Source organism: Thermobia domestica, chromosome 7 (genome assembly GCF_964235325.1).
Source record: "Thermobia domestica chromosome 7, izTheDome1.hap1.1, whole genome shotgun sequence".
NCBI lineage: Eukaryota > Metazoa > Arthropoda > Insecta > Zygentoma > Lepismatidae > Thermobia > Thermobia domestica.
In genome coordinates this window covers 25,730,448-25,748,330 of record NC_137460.1, presented here as the reverse complement: position 1 = coordinate 25,748,330, position 17,883 = coordinate 25,730,448, and the positions used below count along the sequence as shown (strand labels likewise).

The following is a 17,883-nucleotide window of genomic DNA, read 5'->3' as shown; positions in this document are numbered from 1 at the left end:
GTGAAAACTTGTATTATTTGCCCAGTTCAGAGTCGGAGATCGTGAAATGAGGTTAGAATGGTAAAATATGTTTGATAAATAAGAAACTAATGAGAGGGTTAGGAACTTTATGATGCTTATTGTACTCATACGATTATTATTATTATTATTATTATTATTATTATTATTATTATTATTATTATTATTATTATTATTATTATTATTATTATTATTATTATTATTATTATTATTATTAAGGTTTAACGTCGACGGGATTCAATTCTGGGTCACCGAGACCCGGTTCCCCCAAAGACTGCTTGGATACCCTAGGTTCTGGATATATTTATTTTCTTGGATATCTAACAACGAAATAGACATACCTGAACTCCCCACTCACCGCAGTTATATAGAGATCGTCGCCGCTGCCCACAGATAACAGAGGCAGTGACAATAAAATAGATGATAATGGCGAAAGTGGGAGTACTTCCGTTATAGAAGACTTACACATAATTTTTTCTCACATTTGATAATCCGTACCTAAATGCAAGGGCGCCGATCTTGGGGGGGGGGCGGGGGCAAAGCTCATATGGGGCCCCTATTGTATTTATGAATATACAATATGTGGCATAATTTGAATGCAAATTGTCTTAAAATCCTCATATAGCCTATATATACCTTCTTCATCTGAATGCCCCACCCCCACCCCAAATTTATGGAGAAATCGGCGCCCTTGCCTAAATAGAATGCAAAAATGAACAACTGCAAAACTTTGGATGTAACACATACTTTACGCCATCCTTCATCTTCCTGATATTGTATATGATATATTCCTTTACATATATATATATATATATATATATATATATATATATATATATATATATATATATATATATATATATATATATATATATATATATATATATATATATATATGTATATATAAAGGGGGGAAACGGGAGCACACTATTTGTAATAGTGATAGTGTTCCCCGTTCTTTTCTTCCTTCGAGAAAGCAGAAACGAAATGTACACATTAAAATAGTATTGGTTTCCATTGGATATTAGCAATGAATCTTTATATGCATACATAACAAATTGTATCGGAAGACTGAAATAAAACTGACAATTGTTGCTGCTATCAAATTCTAAAGCCAAGAATTATGTAATATAAATTTAAAGATGAAAATTAAGGTAGATAGATGGTTTCAGTACTTAAGAGATTAGCTTCTGCACTCTTGTGCGAGTTAGTGCGGTAGAAAATTGAGATTTTGAGCCATACTGAATATCACAAAATTTTCTTTCCCTGACTAGTATAGGGTAAGTACTTGCTTCCTGAGACGAGTATATTTGCGTAGCAGAGCTGCCAACCTCGGAGAATAAAATTATCGATTTTCGTGTTTAAAATTATTGTATATTACCAAAAAAAAAAAAATCGTATATTTGTCATGCACGTGAGAATTCTAGAAACAGTTATAATCCTACTAATAACAGAAATAATATATAATAAACTTATCTATTAATCTTCAATTTCGAACTCCAAATCAGCGTTACTGTGCTCAACGTTCTATTTTACCCTTATTAACACCACTCTGTACAACAACAATATTTCCATTCCTTCGTAAACGTAATTGAATCAAACGAATGGATTCAGGGTTGCCTTTTGCCATATCTCAAATCGTTATTGCTTTATTTTAGCGGGAATTATTGTCAAATACCTGATTGTGTGTGTTTTATAATTATAGCTATAAGGCATATCTACAATTTATTTGTACATTCAAAAACTGAAAAAAGTGCTTTCTAAAATTATCGTATAGATATTTTTCACCTATTATCTCAAGAGCATGGTCGTACATAGCATGGCTTAAATTATTGTATATCACGATATCGTATGGTTGGCAAGCCTTGGAGTTTAATGTCTCTTTTATGAGTTTTGAGCACACAGGCATGGAACTATCGCTTACGTGAGATACTAATTACAAGAGTTCCTACCACGAATCACACTGCATAGTCAGGAGAAGAGTAAGAGTATTGTTAGGAATACCTGAGTATTTTCTCTCCCATTATTTTCTATTGAATATCCATTATTCGAACAATTATTCGTTATCTTAACTTTTATTCTTTGCATATCATTGAAATAATAACTGTTTATTGAAATCTTGTTTAGAAAACTGTATGCTGTAGTAGAATATACAATACAATATTTGTTCTGCAACGACCTCGTGGCGCAACGGTAGCGCGTCTGACTCCAGATCAGAAGGTTGCGTGTTCAAATCACGTCGAGGTCAATAAGCTTATTTTTTCCTTTTTTGCATTTAGTAAATGGAGATTGAATGCAGTTACTGAAATTTGTATCTCCTACGTCAAGAGGGGAAGCTTGGTTGAGGGAGGGGTTCGGATTCAATATGAAGATAAATTATATTAAACTTTGTAAAAATCAGTTCTAAAATTAGACTAATTTTACACTCTATGTGATTTTAAACCGCTTCTCGCTATCATACTCTGGTACTGTTTTCAGTCTTTAACGATCAATGTTAAAACTGGCTCCCTATCATCTTAGTTCTATGGAGAGCAACATGAAACCAGAATATATTGTGGATTTCTACCACTTCCGGTTTTAGTAGTCTTAAAGGTGATAATGAAATTATTCTTGGAGCGTTTAATTGATCTTCTATCTATGTATTAACATTTTAAATCTATAACAATCAACGTTAAAATCGGAAGTGGTTTATTTTTCCCACTTCCGGTTTTTACTAAAGAGGTTATAGTGGAAATGGAATACATTCTTTGGACGCTAAATTGATCACAGAAAACCCCTTCTAGCTAGTTATTACGCTCTTTGTTGTATGACGATCAATGTTAAAACCGGAAGCGATTAACTTGTAATACTTCCGGTTTGAATAGAGGGTTAAGAGAGAAGCTGGAATCTATTCTTAGTACGCTGAATCAGTTCCAAAAATCCTCTCGATATCTATTATTGTTTCTGTTCTACGTAGAAACCGGAAGTTGAAATGGAGTTCAATCACTTCCAGTTTCAGTAGAGTTAAGGCTCGGGACTTAATGTATTTTTGGGAGTCTTATTCGACTGCAGAAAATGGCATCAATCTATCTGTTACGGTTTTTGCTCTACAACGATCGACGTTAACATCGGAAATGGTTAATTTCTATCACATTTCGTTTTGAGTATTGGATCGAGAAAGCTATCACGGTTCCTAATTTTTGGCGTTTTAGCACATTGTGACCAAAGTTAGTCACATTTGATCAAGTAGTTCTAATGATAGTTTGTCTCCCGGACGAACGGACGGACATGGTAAATATATAGTTCTTTTGGCAAACCAACTCCTTAAAAATTAGTGCTCTCAACGGGTCGGGTCGGGTTGAAGACCGACCCGACCCGACCCGACCCGTGACCCGAATTGACTTACCCGACGCGACCCGACTGACCCGAACCGTGATCCGATCTGATTGACCTGACCCGACAACCCGACCCGAGCTCACCCGATTGACCCGACCCGAGTAGCCTGACCCGACAACCCGACCCAAGTTGACCCGACTGACCCGACCCGACCCGTAAAACGACCCGAGCTGACCCGATCCGAATCGGGTCGGGTCGGGTCAACCCGATCCGTTTGAGAGCACTATAGATACGACACTGGGTGAACGCCAAAATGGGTGAGCCGAATTGACTGACCCGACCCGACCTGACCCGACCCGACCCGACTGACCCGAACCGTGATCCGATCTGATTGTCCTGACCCGTCAACCCGACCCGAGCTGACCCGATTAATCCGACCCGTAAAACGACCCGAGCTGATGCTATTTTTTATTATTTTCTTTTACTAAAAATGCGCATGAGATTTTACCCTAAGGCTTGCCATTTTTTTTCAGCTTGACGTTTACCAATGGTTGATATCCACCACCGGATGTATGAAAAAATACTTTGTAACTTTAAAAAGACATTTTGATTTATTCAGTTATCTTAACAGACATGGTTTTGGTGTCATTTTGTAGCAAAATACACCAAGTTTTGATTCACGTAGTACACTAGTTCAGAAACAAGCCACCCCAAGCGCTAGCGGCAGTTGCAACAAAGATGGTTGCCTTTATTGGTCTCGAGCGTGCTATAGCTGTGTGTTTTGGTTTGAAGAATTCCAGTCTGCGACAACCGTGCTATGTAATTTTCGTACAAAGTATGGTAAAGATTCTTCCAATAGGCCTAATATTTATCAGCGACATAAGTGTTTTATTTAAACTGGATGTACTGTAGGACATAGCAAATCTTCAAGTCGTCCCCGTACGTTTGAAGACATTGTAGAGCAAGTGAGACAAAGCTTTGTGAAGAGTCCTACAAAATCAAGCAGTTCGCTGGGGCAGTATGATCGTCGAGGGACGTCGTCCGTCATATACGTGACGGCCTAATGTGACCATAAATACCCAAAGCCCAGAAATTTAATTCCTAATTCTAATTTTAATCGAAAAGACTGACTTCAGTATTCGTTGTTTTACAGTTGCTGTTACAGTATAGTTAGTGACACCTACGGTTGCCAACTCTCTTTTTTTTTTCTTTTTTTAATCGAGACTTTGTTACGACTATTATGAATGAATGAATGGAAAGATGCTTACATTTATAACATTTCATTACATAATTTTGTTCAACTTCCAAGCATTAATCCTCTTCCCTTTTGCCTCTGTCATTAGAGACTTTTTTTTTTTTTTTTTTTTGCTATTTCGAACATATATATATATATTCCTGCAGTATTACCATCAGTAGGAATTTTTTGTATTGACATTTTCAGTTACAAAACTTAGAATCGTTAGTGAAAGAATCACGGAAATGATTTCTTCTGAAATAACGCGGCAAATTTAGATAGCATTTTGTTACTTTCTTTTTAATACGGGAGATATGAGCTCCCGGATCAAATTAAAATCGGAAGAAAGATTAACAATTGTGCCAAATACGGGAGACTTGCTATCTCTACTGTCACGTCTTCAACAATTTTATAAAATACATGCTCCTTGCATATCACTGCCCATGCAGCTGCTATTTATGTGCTAGTATCCGTCACAGTGTAACGCTTAGTATTAAAAACATAATACTTTGTCATTTTCACTTCAATTTAGCCATCTTACAAGTGTTGTATAAATTTTAAACAGATCCATTACCAGGCCCGTAGCCAGCCCAAAAATTTAGGGGGGACCCGGTAGAAGTTAGGGGGGGCCGACCCAATCATATTATGCTTCATCACCATATTATAGTTCATTTGCAAGCCTACCGTGAAATTTTATGGGGCCAGCCAAGGTTTAGCGGGGGCCGGCTCCCTTGCCCCCCCCCCCCGTGGATACGGGCCTGTCCATTACCATAGCAAGCAACATGATATGACGTCCAGAGTAGAATCCTTTACGTAGACCAATTTGTTTTGGCGCGAAAATATGCTGTTTAAAGTGAAGAGAAGAAACCTAACAACTGCCCCTGTGGCCTAACGGATAAGGCATCGGTCTCCTAAACCGGGGATTGCGGGTTCGAGTCCCGCCAGGGGTAATACCTTTATTTATCATTTCAAAGAAACAATTCTTTTATTAACCTTCTTGTTTATTGGAATATTAAGTTTGAGATCTTTTAAAACAGTTTATCAGAAATTAGGAAAACAAGCAAGTTACAACTTCAATATTGCTAACACCCATAAGAAGCGAGTATTCTGTCTTTAGGGAACTTTTATTTGTTCTAATAAGAATTAGACAGAGAGGGGGTAACCAACTGTTAACAAATAAATCTGGATTGGATTGACTTAACACAAAATAACGATCGATTTTCTTAAGCTCTATGTGCCGGGGTTAGTTAACTTCTTAATTTCCCTTCGAAGATATAGTCACATAGTTGGTTGAAATACTTAACTTTCGAGTAAATTACATGTTAAACATTACATCATTTCTGATACATAACATAAAATATTAGTGATTCTGTAAACCTATCTTGTTAATATTTTTGGGGCTCCCGTTTCATACTAGTTACATTTGCAGACAACAGGAAACGCCATTTTAAATTTCGCAATTATCCTATATATCATTCATATCATCAATATATTCATATTCTTAATATATTATTATAAGAAAATCGGTAGATATTTTGTGTTAAATCTCTAAAGAAAGAAAATTCGTTACTTATGGGCCTTGGCAATACTAAAGTTGTAGCTTGCTTGTTTACCTAATTTCTGATAAACTAATTTAAAAGATCTTAAACTTCACATTCCGACAAACAAATAAAGTTAATAGAAAAAAATCCTTAAAAATGTAAAATTAAAATTGTACCCCTGGCGGGACTCGAACCCGCAATCCCCGGTTTAGGAGACCGATGCCTTATCCATTAGGCCACAGAGGCTATTACCTGAGCCTTCTTCTGTTTCATTTACACAGTATATTTTCGCGTGAGACTAAATTTGGTCTGCATAAAGGACTCATATAATAATACTGTAGACGTCATATCGTGTTGGTTGCCATGGAAATAGATCTGAAATTGAAGTAAAAATTGCGAAGTGTTACGTTTCCAATAGTAAGCGGTACACTGTGAGGGATACTATAGATATGCTACATTAACTTGATCCCTAATCTTCCGTTGCAAGCGCTGCTATCGACTGAAGGAATTCCACTCGCTTCCTCTCGCTTAGCAACAGCTGAACCCTTATTGACTCAACGCGTGGGTGTGTGAAGGTGTGAGCGTTAGTTCGCATTTTTGCCACGACTCAAGACATTTTGGCAGCACAATAGCACATAAATAGCAGCTGCTTGGGCATCTGCTATTACGTATCGCGGTTTTTTTATATATATGTATAAAATTGTCGCAAAAGGGACAGTAGAGATAACTCTCTCGTACAAGTATTTGACACCATTTTTAAGCTTTCTTCCGATTTTAATTTGATTCGGGAGCTCACATCTCCCGTACGAGTATTTAAAAAAATGAAAGTAACAAAATTCATTTTAATCTGCTGTGTAATTTCAGAAGAAATCATTTCCGTGATTCTTGCACTAACGATTCTAACAAGGAAAAGACATGAACCTGTCATCCGGATACCCGAATCAAACCTAGTCCATTCGATGAAGATAACAAAGATATGTTTATGCACAAATAATTAGGTGCCATGGACAATGGAGTAAGTCCCTGGGACCCATTAACCCTGTTAGTATAAAGAAACTCGTAGACTCGCAGTGAAATAGCTATTGCATCAACACTGTACATTGGAAAGTTTTGGTTTATAGTTCATTCTCTTCAGCAAGAAGCAAGCTTTACAGAGGTATTATGTATTGGGGCCCATAACGTACTTGAACAGGGAAAATTGGGAGAATGTTGGGAAAATTCCCTCCAGAAATCCCTGTCATCAACTTTGCACCCCTCTGGAGCGGTCCCGGGTAAAAGCACACAATCCAAATGTATCTCGAAGAAAGGGATAAGAAATGTGTGTATCAAGTTTTGTATTGATAGGCACAATAGATATGACGGGAAAAAAATGTATACCAACATACGCATTTCCCTCATACCTAGTCTGTCTATTAATACAAAACGTGGTACACACATTTCTTATCTCCTATAGCATTTTTTCAAGACCCTATACATTTGGTATGTGTGTTTTTACCCGGGGCCATTCCAGAGGGGTCCAAAGTTGATGAGAGGGATTTCTGGAGGGAATTTTCCCAACATCCTCCCAATTTTCCCTGTTCAGGTATTTTATGGACCTCAATACATAACACCTTTGGAAAGTTTGTTTCATGCTGAAGAGAATTTATTTCGAATGAACAGTGTTGATACAATAGCTATTTAACTGCGAATCCAAGATTTTCTTTATATTAACAAGTTTAATGGGCCCCAGAGACTTATTCCGTTGTCCATGGCACCTCATTTTTTGTGTATGAACATATCTTTGTTATGTTTATCGAATGGACTAGGTTTGATTTGGATGTCCGGATGACAGGCTCATGTCCGTTCATTGTAGGTTTTGTAAGCGAAAATGTCAATGCAAAAATTACCTACTAATACTAATACTGCAGAAAAATTGTTTTCTATAACAGAGATGTCCAAACTAGTGAAAAAAATTAGTCTCTCAATGACAGAGGCAAAAGAGAAAAGAATTAATACTTAAGTTGAACAAAGTAATGTACAGTAATAAAATGTTTTAAATCTAAGCGTTTTTCCTGTTCATTCATAAAATAGTCCTAACAAAGTCTCCATATATATATTAAAGAAAAAGTTGGCAACCGTAGGTGTCACTAACTATAATGTTAGTCTATAGTAACTGCAAAACAACGAATACTGAAGTCAGCGTTTTCGGTTAGAATTAAGATTAGGGATTACGTTTCTGGACATTTATGGCCATGTTAGACCGTCATGTATGAGGGTTGACGTCCCTCGGTGATCACACTGTCCGGCGATTTTGGGGAGGAAGAAAGGGATGTTGAAGGAAAGAAGCGGTTTAGGACCATTATGTGAAGTACCATCCCAGCATTTGCCTGGTGTGAATGAGGAAACCTCAGGAAAATTTCATTCAGGATGACTAGTCTGAAAAAGCTTTTATACTTTTTCGAACCAAGTGTGGCTATTGTAAAACTACGAGGGACTCCTCGGTTCGTTTGACATTGTGAAACTAGGAGGGACTCCCAGTTTGTGCGAATTTAATATTGAAACAGCAAATAATAGATTGATAAGGATGTATTGCAATAGATTGATAAGGTCACAGATAGAACGTGTTCGTCAGACACGGGATAATCCATAGCAAAAGCAGTTTTTCGCTACCTGATGAAGCAATACCTAAATGGGAAGTTGCACTAATTTTTACTACTTCCGGTTTCATTAGAAGAACGAAGGCTGAGATGAATCTTACTTTTGTGACCCTGAATCCATATCAAAAAAGTCATTTCTTCCCATTTTTGGGTTATGGAAACCAAAATTGAAACCGGAAGTGGTAGTAGATTTGTACCACTTCCGGTTGCAATAGAGAAATAAAAGTCTGAGTTGGAATCTCGCTATCTGCTATCGTTTTGTTCTATGCTGATCAACGTTGAATTCAAATATAGTGGAATTTGTCATTTCCAATTTGAACAGAGAGTTAAGATGGATGATGGAGACAATTTTTTCGGCGCTTTATTCATTCCAAAAACCTGCTTCTCGCTATATCCTACTGATTTCTTTGGATAGATAGAGCTTAGCTCACGAATCTCTTTCAAGGATTGACGCCAACGAAGAATTTCCTCCAAGACAGATACTATTGAAGTAGCTTAGCTCACGAATCTCTTGCCATGACTGACGCCAACGAAGAATTTCCTCCAAGACAGATACTATTGAAGTAACTTAAGTATAGCTTAGCTCACGAATCTCTTGCCATGACTGACGCCAACGAAGAATTTCCTCCAAGACAGATAATATTGAAGTTACTTAAGTATAGCTTAGCTCACGAATCTCTTGCCATGACTGACGCCAACGAAGAATTTCCTCCTAGACAGATAATATTGAAGTAACTTAAGTATAGCTTAGCTCACAAATCTCTTGCCATGACTGACGCCAACAAAGAATTTTCTCCAAGACAGATACTATTGAAGTAACTTAAGTATAGCTTAGCTCACGAATCTCTTGCCGTGATTGACGCCAAAGAAGAATTTTCTCCAAGACAGATACTATTGAAGTAACTTAAGTATAGCTTAGCTCACGAATATCTTGCCGTGATTGACGCCAAAGAAGAATTTTCTCCAAGACAGATACTATTGAAGTAACTTAAGTATAGCTTAGCTCACGAATCTCTTGCCGTGATTGACGCCAACAAAGAATTTTCTCCAAGACAGATACTATTGAAGTAACTTAAGTATAGCTTAGCTCACGAATCTCTTGCCGTGATTGACGCCAACGAAGAATTTTCTCCAAGACAGATACTATTGAAGTAACTTAAGTATAGCTTAGCTCACGAATCTCTTGCCGTGATTGACGCCAACAAAGAATTTTCTCCAAGACAGATACTATTGAAGTAACTTAAGTATAGCTTAGCTCACGAATGTCTTGCCGTGATTGACGCCAAAGAAGAATTTTCTCCAAGACAGATACTATTGAAGTAACTTAAGTATAGCTTAGCTCACGAATCTCTTGCCGTGATTGACGCCAACAAAGAATTTTCTCCAAGACAGATACTATTGAAGTAACTTAAGTATAGCTTAGCTCACGAATATCTTGCCGTGATTGACGCCAACGAAGAATTTTCTCCAAGACAGATACTATTGAAGTAACTTAAGTATAGCTTAGCTCACGAATCTCTTGCCATGACTGACGCCAACGAAGAATTTCCTCCAAGAGAGATACTATTGAAGTAACTTAAGTATAGCTTAGCTCACGAATCTCTTGCCATGACTGACGCCAACGAAGAATTTCCTCCAAGAGAGATACTATTGAAGTAACTTAAGTATAGCTTAGCTCACGAATCTCTTGTCGTGATTGACGCCAACGAAGAATTTCCTCCAAGACAGATAATATTGAAGTTACTTAAGTATAGCTTAGCTCATGAATCTCTTGCCATGATTGACGCCAACGAAGAATTTCCTCCAAGACAGATACTATTGAAGTAACTTAAGTATTATACTTAAGTTACTTCAATAGTATCTGTCTCGGAGAAAATTCTTAATTGGCGTCAATCGTGGCAAAAATTCGTGAACTAAGGTATAGACAAATGAACAGCTGCATTATGGGACTTCCCATACTTTATATTTTAGAAATCTAGTAATAATTGCATGAATCAATAAGCATTGTTTGTCTCTAAATATTATCATCATAAGTACTCTCCTATCTCTGGTAAGTCATTCAGCAAAAGAAGAAAGACATCAACAAAAGAAATTCCTCAATCTGGGATCTATGCAGGGAGGATACGATCCTCCGATATCCCGACTTTTCTATAGATTTAGTATAATTTTTGGGGGATTTGACAATTTTTAATATAATTCATTCTGATATTGAATTTGGATCCCTGCCTTAACCAAGGTTTTCCTCTTGACCTAGGAGTCCTATATATTCCTTCCTTCTACAACATTCATTAGGGTATATGTTTCCTCAAGCAATGTCTTAATCAATTCTTTCTTTCTTTTCAATTAAATAAAAAAAACACTTTGACCTCGACGTGATTTGAACACGCAACCTTCTGATCTGGAGTCAGACGCGCTACCATTGCGCCACGAGGTCATCTTAGAAATTGTGTTTAGCGGTTGGATAGTAATACATCGTACTTTACATTCTTCTATAGCATACAGTTTCGTAAACAAGATTTCAATGAAGAATTATCATTGCGCTGATTACGCAAAGAAATTGAAGTTAAGATAACGAATAACAGTTCGAATAATGGAAGACAAAATACTCAGATATTTCTAACGGCACAATACTCTCCTCCTGACTATGTAAGTTAGTTTGATTCCCGGTGGTAGCTCTTGTGGTTACTATTTCATTTTAAGGGTCTTCACTACAGCAAAATTAAACTACCGCTAATTTTAGAGTTTTTCTGTAATATCTTCAAAAGAAATACATATATTCGAAAAGCAGAGACGTAGTGAACTAGACAATACAATTTTACATGTGATACCGTTATCACAACTTATCTATCTTCTTACGATTTGCAACTGTAGCTAGTTTTAGTATTTTTTGCGGGTTCTGTAGATAGCGGCATACCAAAAGCAGATAGGTGAATTGTGGTGGAGGTATCACTTGCAAAATCGTATTGTCTAGTTCACTACGTTTCTGCTTTTCGAATATTTGTATTTGTTTTGAAGATATTACAGAAAAACTCTAAAATTAGCGGTAGTTTAATTTCGCTGTAGAGAAGACCCTTAAGCGATAGTTCTATGTCTCACATTGCCTCTGTGCTCAAAACAGGCATTAAATTCCAAATCAACTACGCATACTCGTCCTCTCTTTGAATTCCGAAGAGAATGAAGCAAGTATGCCGTGGTCGGTAAAAGAAAATTTTGACATTCAGCATGGTTAAAAATCTAAATTTTCTACAGCACTAACTCGCACTTAATGTAAACCAGCATTAGAGGTCTGCACGGGCCGGAATTTTTAGCCCGGCCCGTGAATTTATAATGTGAGGCCCGACCCGAGTCCGAAATATGTTTTAGCATTTAAGCCTGAGTCATTCCCGAGTTCGTGTTATAATCAAATTAGCCCGAATTTCAGAAACTTAATAATCAACGCAAAATTGTATTTTTAATTACAGCAAATAGAAGTTTAATTTTGCAGTGGTGCTTTAAAAGTTCTCCAGAAAGAACGATGAAATAAATATCGTTCTACCAGTATATTTACATAGTTAGGCCCGAGAAATATGGTTGTATATTTAAAAATTTACGGCCCGGGCCCGAAGTGATATATGTTTTGTAGGCCCGAGTCCGGCCCGCGGACTCGGACCGAGTCCGTGCAGAGACCTCTAACGAGAGTATAGAAGCTAGTTTCGTAAGTACTATCAACCCCTATCTACTATAAGTCTTAAATTTTACCTATAAATTTATATTACATGGTTGTTTGCTTTAGAATTTCATAGCAACCACACTAGTCAGTTTTATTTCAGTCTTTTCATACAATATGCTGCTATATATATATATATATATATATATATATATATATATATATATATATATATATATATATATATATATATATATATAAGATTCATTGCTATATCTAATCGTCGCATTAGAACCAGAGGAACGTAACTCCGTTTTCGTAGGTTAACAGGCGAGAGGACAAAAATATTATTTTCTTTTAAAAACTGTTTTTAATAAGATGGTAGTTGAGCTACATTACAACAGATGGCGTTACGTTCCATTTATAGCAAGTGGGGCTTTCAAAATTATGTCCAAACATGAAAAAAACGAAAACCACATTTTTGGAGTAACGTCCTCTGGTTCTCATGCGACATAATGGAAACCAACACTATATTCAATGTTAAATTCGTTTCTACTTTGTGGTAGGATGACAAGAACGGGGAACACTGTCGCTATTACAAACAGCGTGTTTACCCCCCCTTTTTTTTTCAAATAAAAGGAAAATGGACATGTACTTAGATGTGTTCGTAGCTTCCGTGGTAAGTCTTAGGGTTTAGCGTGGTAAGGCGAACAGCAATATTTATCATCTGGTGACTCCAAGCGAAAGCGTGATGACGGGAAGATTTGCTATTGGTTTCTAAATAAGATTAGACTGAATAATGTGGAGTGAAGTTTGATTCCTGGGAGAGCTAATGTGGTTTGGATCCCACATTAAGCTAGGTCCTTATCTCGTAGAGGCTAGCTGCTGAAAGGAATTGCAAAATTAAATCAAATAATTTAAAAAGAATGTGCATCCATGAGTTTATAATTGACTGGGACAATTGTCGCCAGCGTTATTAAAAAGACTAACATTTACTTTTTTTTTTTTTTTTTTTTGCATAAGAATGAAAACTTGTAAGTTTCGGCTTTGTGAAACCTGTGATTATGTGTAATAGATGGTAAATGTAATGAAAGCATTAAAAACTTGATCATTTAATCATTAAGTTGAAGGTTACCAAGAAATATTAACATGGAAAACTTATGTGTGTGTTTGTGATACACGTAACATAATTGTGAAATTCATTTTGTTTATTCCTTATTTTTGTAACAAAACTTCTTATTTGTGAAATTCAGTGCGCAAGTGCATTAAGAGCCTGCCTTACTAAAAATAACACAAAATTTACAATATTTCTTTTGCTTGTTTTTCATAAGTGAAAGGACATAATAAAATGCAACTTACTACAATCATAGATAATGTTGTACTACAACAGAAAATATGAACCTGAAGAATTTTCAATGTTTCAATCCAAAGAAATTACAGTGTTGTCAGAATAACAATTTCCCTAAAATCTAAGTTAAAGCAGCGACTAGAGGAACGAACTCAACTGCATTTGATTACGTATCATGTTGTTTTGGTTTCCTGTGAACTACTTTTTAAATAATAGTTGTATTTAGTTTTAATGTAATGAAAGCATTAAAAACTTGATCATTTAATCATTAAGTTGAAGGTTACCAAGAAATATTAACATGGAAAACTTATTTGTGTGTTTGTGATACACGTAACATAATTGTGAAATTCATTTTGTTTATTCCTTATTTTTGTAACAAAACTTCTTATTTGTGAAATTCAGTGCGCAAGTGCATTAAGAGCCTGCCTTACTAAAAATAACACAAAATTTACAATATTTCTTTTGCTTGTTTTTCATAAGTGAAAGGACATAATAAAATGCAACTTACTACAATCATAGATAATGTTGTACTACAACAGAAAATATGAACCTGAAGAATTTTCAATGTTTCAATCCAAAGAAATTACAGTGTTGTCAGAATAACAATTTCCCTAAAATCTAAGTTAAAGCAGCGACTAGAGGAACGAACTCAACTGCATTTGATTACGTATCATGTTGTTTTGGTTTCCTGTGAACTACTTTTTAAATAATAGTTGTATTTAGTTTGTAATAAACGAAATATTTTTAACATACAGTTATTAAAACTAAATAATGTGTAACCAAGTGCAGTTGAGATCGTTCCTCTAGTCGCTGGCTTAACTTAGATTTTAGGGAAATTGTTATTCTGGCAACACTGTAATTTCTATGGATGAAAATTCTTCAGGTTCATATTTTCTGTTGTAGTACAACATTATCTATGATTGTGGTAAGTTGCATATCATTATCTCCTTTCACTTATGAATAAAAAAGCAAAAGAAAAATGGTAAATTTTGTGTTATTTTTAGTAAGGCCTGAAAACGACTGATATAGTAAACATTGTAGTAAGACCTCGTGGCGCAACGGTAGCGCGTCTGACTCCAGATCAGAAGGTTGCGTGTTCAAATCACGTCGGGGTCAAGTAGATTTATTTTTTTCTTTTACATAAACTTAATCCATGTTACTGATTCATCATATCAATTACGATAGGCCTACCAGTCTTACAACTAATTTTGGTATTGTTAAAAATAGTGATGTGTGTACAGTGGCATACACAGAAGTTCATCAAGAAGGCTTCAAGCTCCCAACTTCATGTACTTTGAGGTGTTTGTATACATAAAGTTTGCCTTTTTGGAGGCGTTCTGAATCGTTTTTGTGAGAATTCTAACGTATTTTGGAACGATTTGACCGTTGCAAAATTTGGGCGTTCTGTCCTAGACCCAATCAGGGTACGAAATTCTGGAGTGTTCGGAGGAATATCCACACTTCATATTCTTGGAAGAAAATCACCCCATTAATAACTTACTGGAGGGGCGAGTAAATAACGCTATTGTCAGAAGTTTGCAAATTAATTACAGTAATTCTAATATACTAAAATTAACATATGTTTCATGTTTAATTAATAGATGACCTATGTAATATGTCTAACTATACATATTTCAGTAATTATTCATATTAAAATATGTGAACTCTCTATGTTGATACATTCCAGTGCAAAGTATTTTCAAACAATATCCCCTTTCCACTTTACTTCGAAAATTATGATTTCGCATCCTGTACCAAACTTCTACTGATCTACGCAGTCAGTTGGATTTCTGTATATAGAAAGTTTGCAGTGATCACGTTGTATAGAATATCCCGTATAAAAAATTAAGGTCTACTAATGTATTGGTCTGAAATAGCTGATATCGCTGAAATTATATCTATCTATCTATCTATATATCTATATATCTATATATCTATCTATCTATCTATCTATCTATCTATCTATATATATATATATATATATATATATATATATATATATATATATATATATATATATATAAAGCATACAGTAGTTATTTTTCGATATTCATAAATACCTTCTTTAATGACGTTGTTAATGAATACGTACTTTAGTAATAATACTTGTATGTAAAAAGAGTCAAATTAAAGGTATAATTGTGAAATTTATAAGTCAAGATCGTATGCCCACTTAGCATTCTTTGTATAGTTCAGTGAATACTCACTTTAAAGCAGGGATGTTAATGGAAGGTATAATGATGTATATACATACTATAATTTTTAAAACAGTGGAGCGTATACTTTTATAATGAGATTTTTGTGTAAACAAAGGTTTACGAAAAAAATTAGTCCTATAGGGTTTTAACGAAAATGAAAGTGAAAAATAATAAAGCATATGTCAAATAAACACAATAAAGAAATGTCAACCTCCTCGAAAGCCAACTGACAATACAACAAAATATTTCTGACTCATACATAACCTCCATTTTGCTACATTTTGTTGTTTGTAATAATAGACTCTAATTATTATAACCTACACTTTCCTTTTTTGTGTATATTTTGTAAGTAATAACAAAATAACCATACAGGCGTTCTTACTGTGTGGTTAGGGGGGGAATTATTGGTATTAGCATTACATTTTTTCTCTCAGTGTAGACTGATCACAATATGGTGAACTACCCAATAATAATAATAAAAACAATAAGAACAGTGGCAAAAAAAAAAAAAAAGTTAAGAGCAACAAAACCTTAGATGGTTTGTTTTGAAGATAACCTCTTCCCTCACTTGGAAGCATAATCTATTTGGTGAAAAAAAGACAGCATGTGGCGGCAACAATGCGTGACAGCAGTGTAAAAATCTCACACCTTAGTGTTTCCGTTTGCATTCAAAAGTAACTCCACTTGACATGCGGTGCATGGCCGTTATGCTTGCGGTGCTTGTAGTTTTATTAATCGCACTTAAGTGGTCAGTCAAGCGATAACATGAAGAAATGACCGTTGTGTTATTTACACAGTTGGTGGGGGTATTATCCTATAGAGTATATAATAATATATTAAAATTAGTTTGCAGACGACATGTTAATGTTCTATATAGTAAATGCGGATGATTTGGTAATATATGTAGACGAATTGTTAATATACAATAGGACACTAGGAGATCAAACCAGATGAAAAAGATCCATATTACAGTAAATTAATAAAAGTCCATGGTTCTTGCAAATATGGAAATTTGCACACAAACCGGAATAACAACAATCGGTACTGCAAAAATGAAAATATTTTCTTACTGTGTAGTATTGCCAAGGTATTACTGAAAAAATGAAGTTGTGTTTCCGTACGCATTTATTGAAACACATTTCTGGCATAATTTTCTAGTTATAGTGGAATGGTTGCGCAACATATAAGATGTATCGTAAGGTAAGTTTACGTGAATCCAAATTGATTATCTAAACAGGACAGAATAAAATAGAATACTTTATTTAGCCATTAGACAACATAGCTGCAATAGATTTCGTCAAAAATAGTAAAATTATTAACTGACAGTTAATAACAAATTAAAACTATTACCAACTAACAGTTAAACTAATCCTCTTAAGCCAGCGTTTCCCAACCGGTGCGCCGCGGCACACTGGTGTGCCACGAATGGGCAGCTGGTGTGCCGCGAGGAAATTTAAACAAAATTATTAATTCTATTGCAATCAAATTGCAAGACACTGGGGAAAACGTATATTTGTATTTCACATTACCATGAACCTCTACTGTGAATCTACAATTTTAAGTTTCATACTCTGTTACTATTCTGTATATTTTTAATGTTTAAAAAGTATTTCTTATCATTGTTATCACCATTATTGCTTCTTTATTGTTGCAGACTATTTCGTAACTTAAAATTTTAAAATATCATTCAATCCCTTCGACAAACCAAACATGCATACGAATTACCTACATTTGTGTCTTAAAAGTACAGGGGGCGCGGTGGCTCAGTGGTAGAGCGTTCACCTCCGGTGCTAGGGGGTCCCTGGTTCGATCCCAGCTCGCGCCGTGTGGACTTTGTGGTGGACAAACATCGTGCTCGTGCGTTTTCTCGGGGTTCTCCCGTTTCCTCCCACTTTCTTCATTCCACCATTTCACTCATTTCTCATTATCACCGTCTCCTTTAGCCTA

At 35.6% G+C, this 17,883-nt stretch overlaps 5 non-coding genes across 5 annotated transcripts; 3 read left to right on the top strand and 2 right to left on the bottom strand.

Annotated features, from left to right (window-relative positions):
- Positions 1-2,194: 2,194 nt before the first annotated feature.
- On the top strand, positions 2,195-2,266 carry TRNAW-CCA (transfer RNA tryptophan (anticodon CCA)). The gene has a single exon. It is a non-coding gene; the product is annotated as a tRNA-Trp (tRNA).
- Positions 2,267-5,444: 3,178 nt separating this feature from the next.
- On the top strand, positions 5,445-5,517 carry TRNAR-CCU (transfer RNA arginine (anticodon CCU)). Its single transcript has one exon. It is a non-coding gene; the product is annotated as a tRNA-Arg (tRNA).
- Positions 5,518-6,281: 764 nt separating this feature from the next.
- TRNAR-CCU (transfer RNA arginine (anticodon CCU)) lies at positions 6,282-6,354 on the bottom strand. Its single transcript has one exon. It is a non-coding gene; the product is annotated as a tRNA-Arg (tRNA).
- A 4,752-nt stretch (positions 6,355-11,106) lies between these two features.
- On the bottom strand, positions 11,107-11,178 carry TRNAW-CCA (transfer RNA tryptophan (anticodon CCA)). Its single transcript has one exon. It is a non-coding gene; the product is annotated as a tRNA-Trp (tRNA).
- Positions 11,179-14,782: 3,604 nt separating this feature from the next.
- TRNAW-CCA (transfer RNA tryptophan (anticodon CCA)) lies at positions 14,783-14,854 on the top strand. The gene has a single exon. It is a non-coding gene; the product is annotated as a tRNA-Trp (tRNA).
- The last annotated feature ends 3,029 nt before the right edge of the window (positions 14,855-17,883 follow it).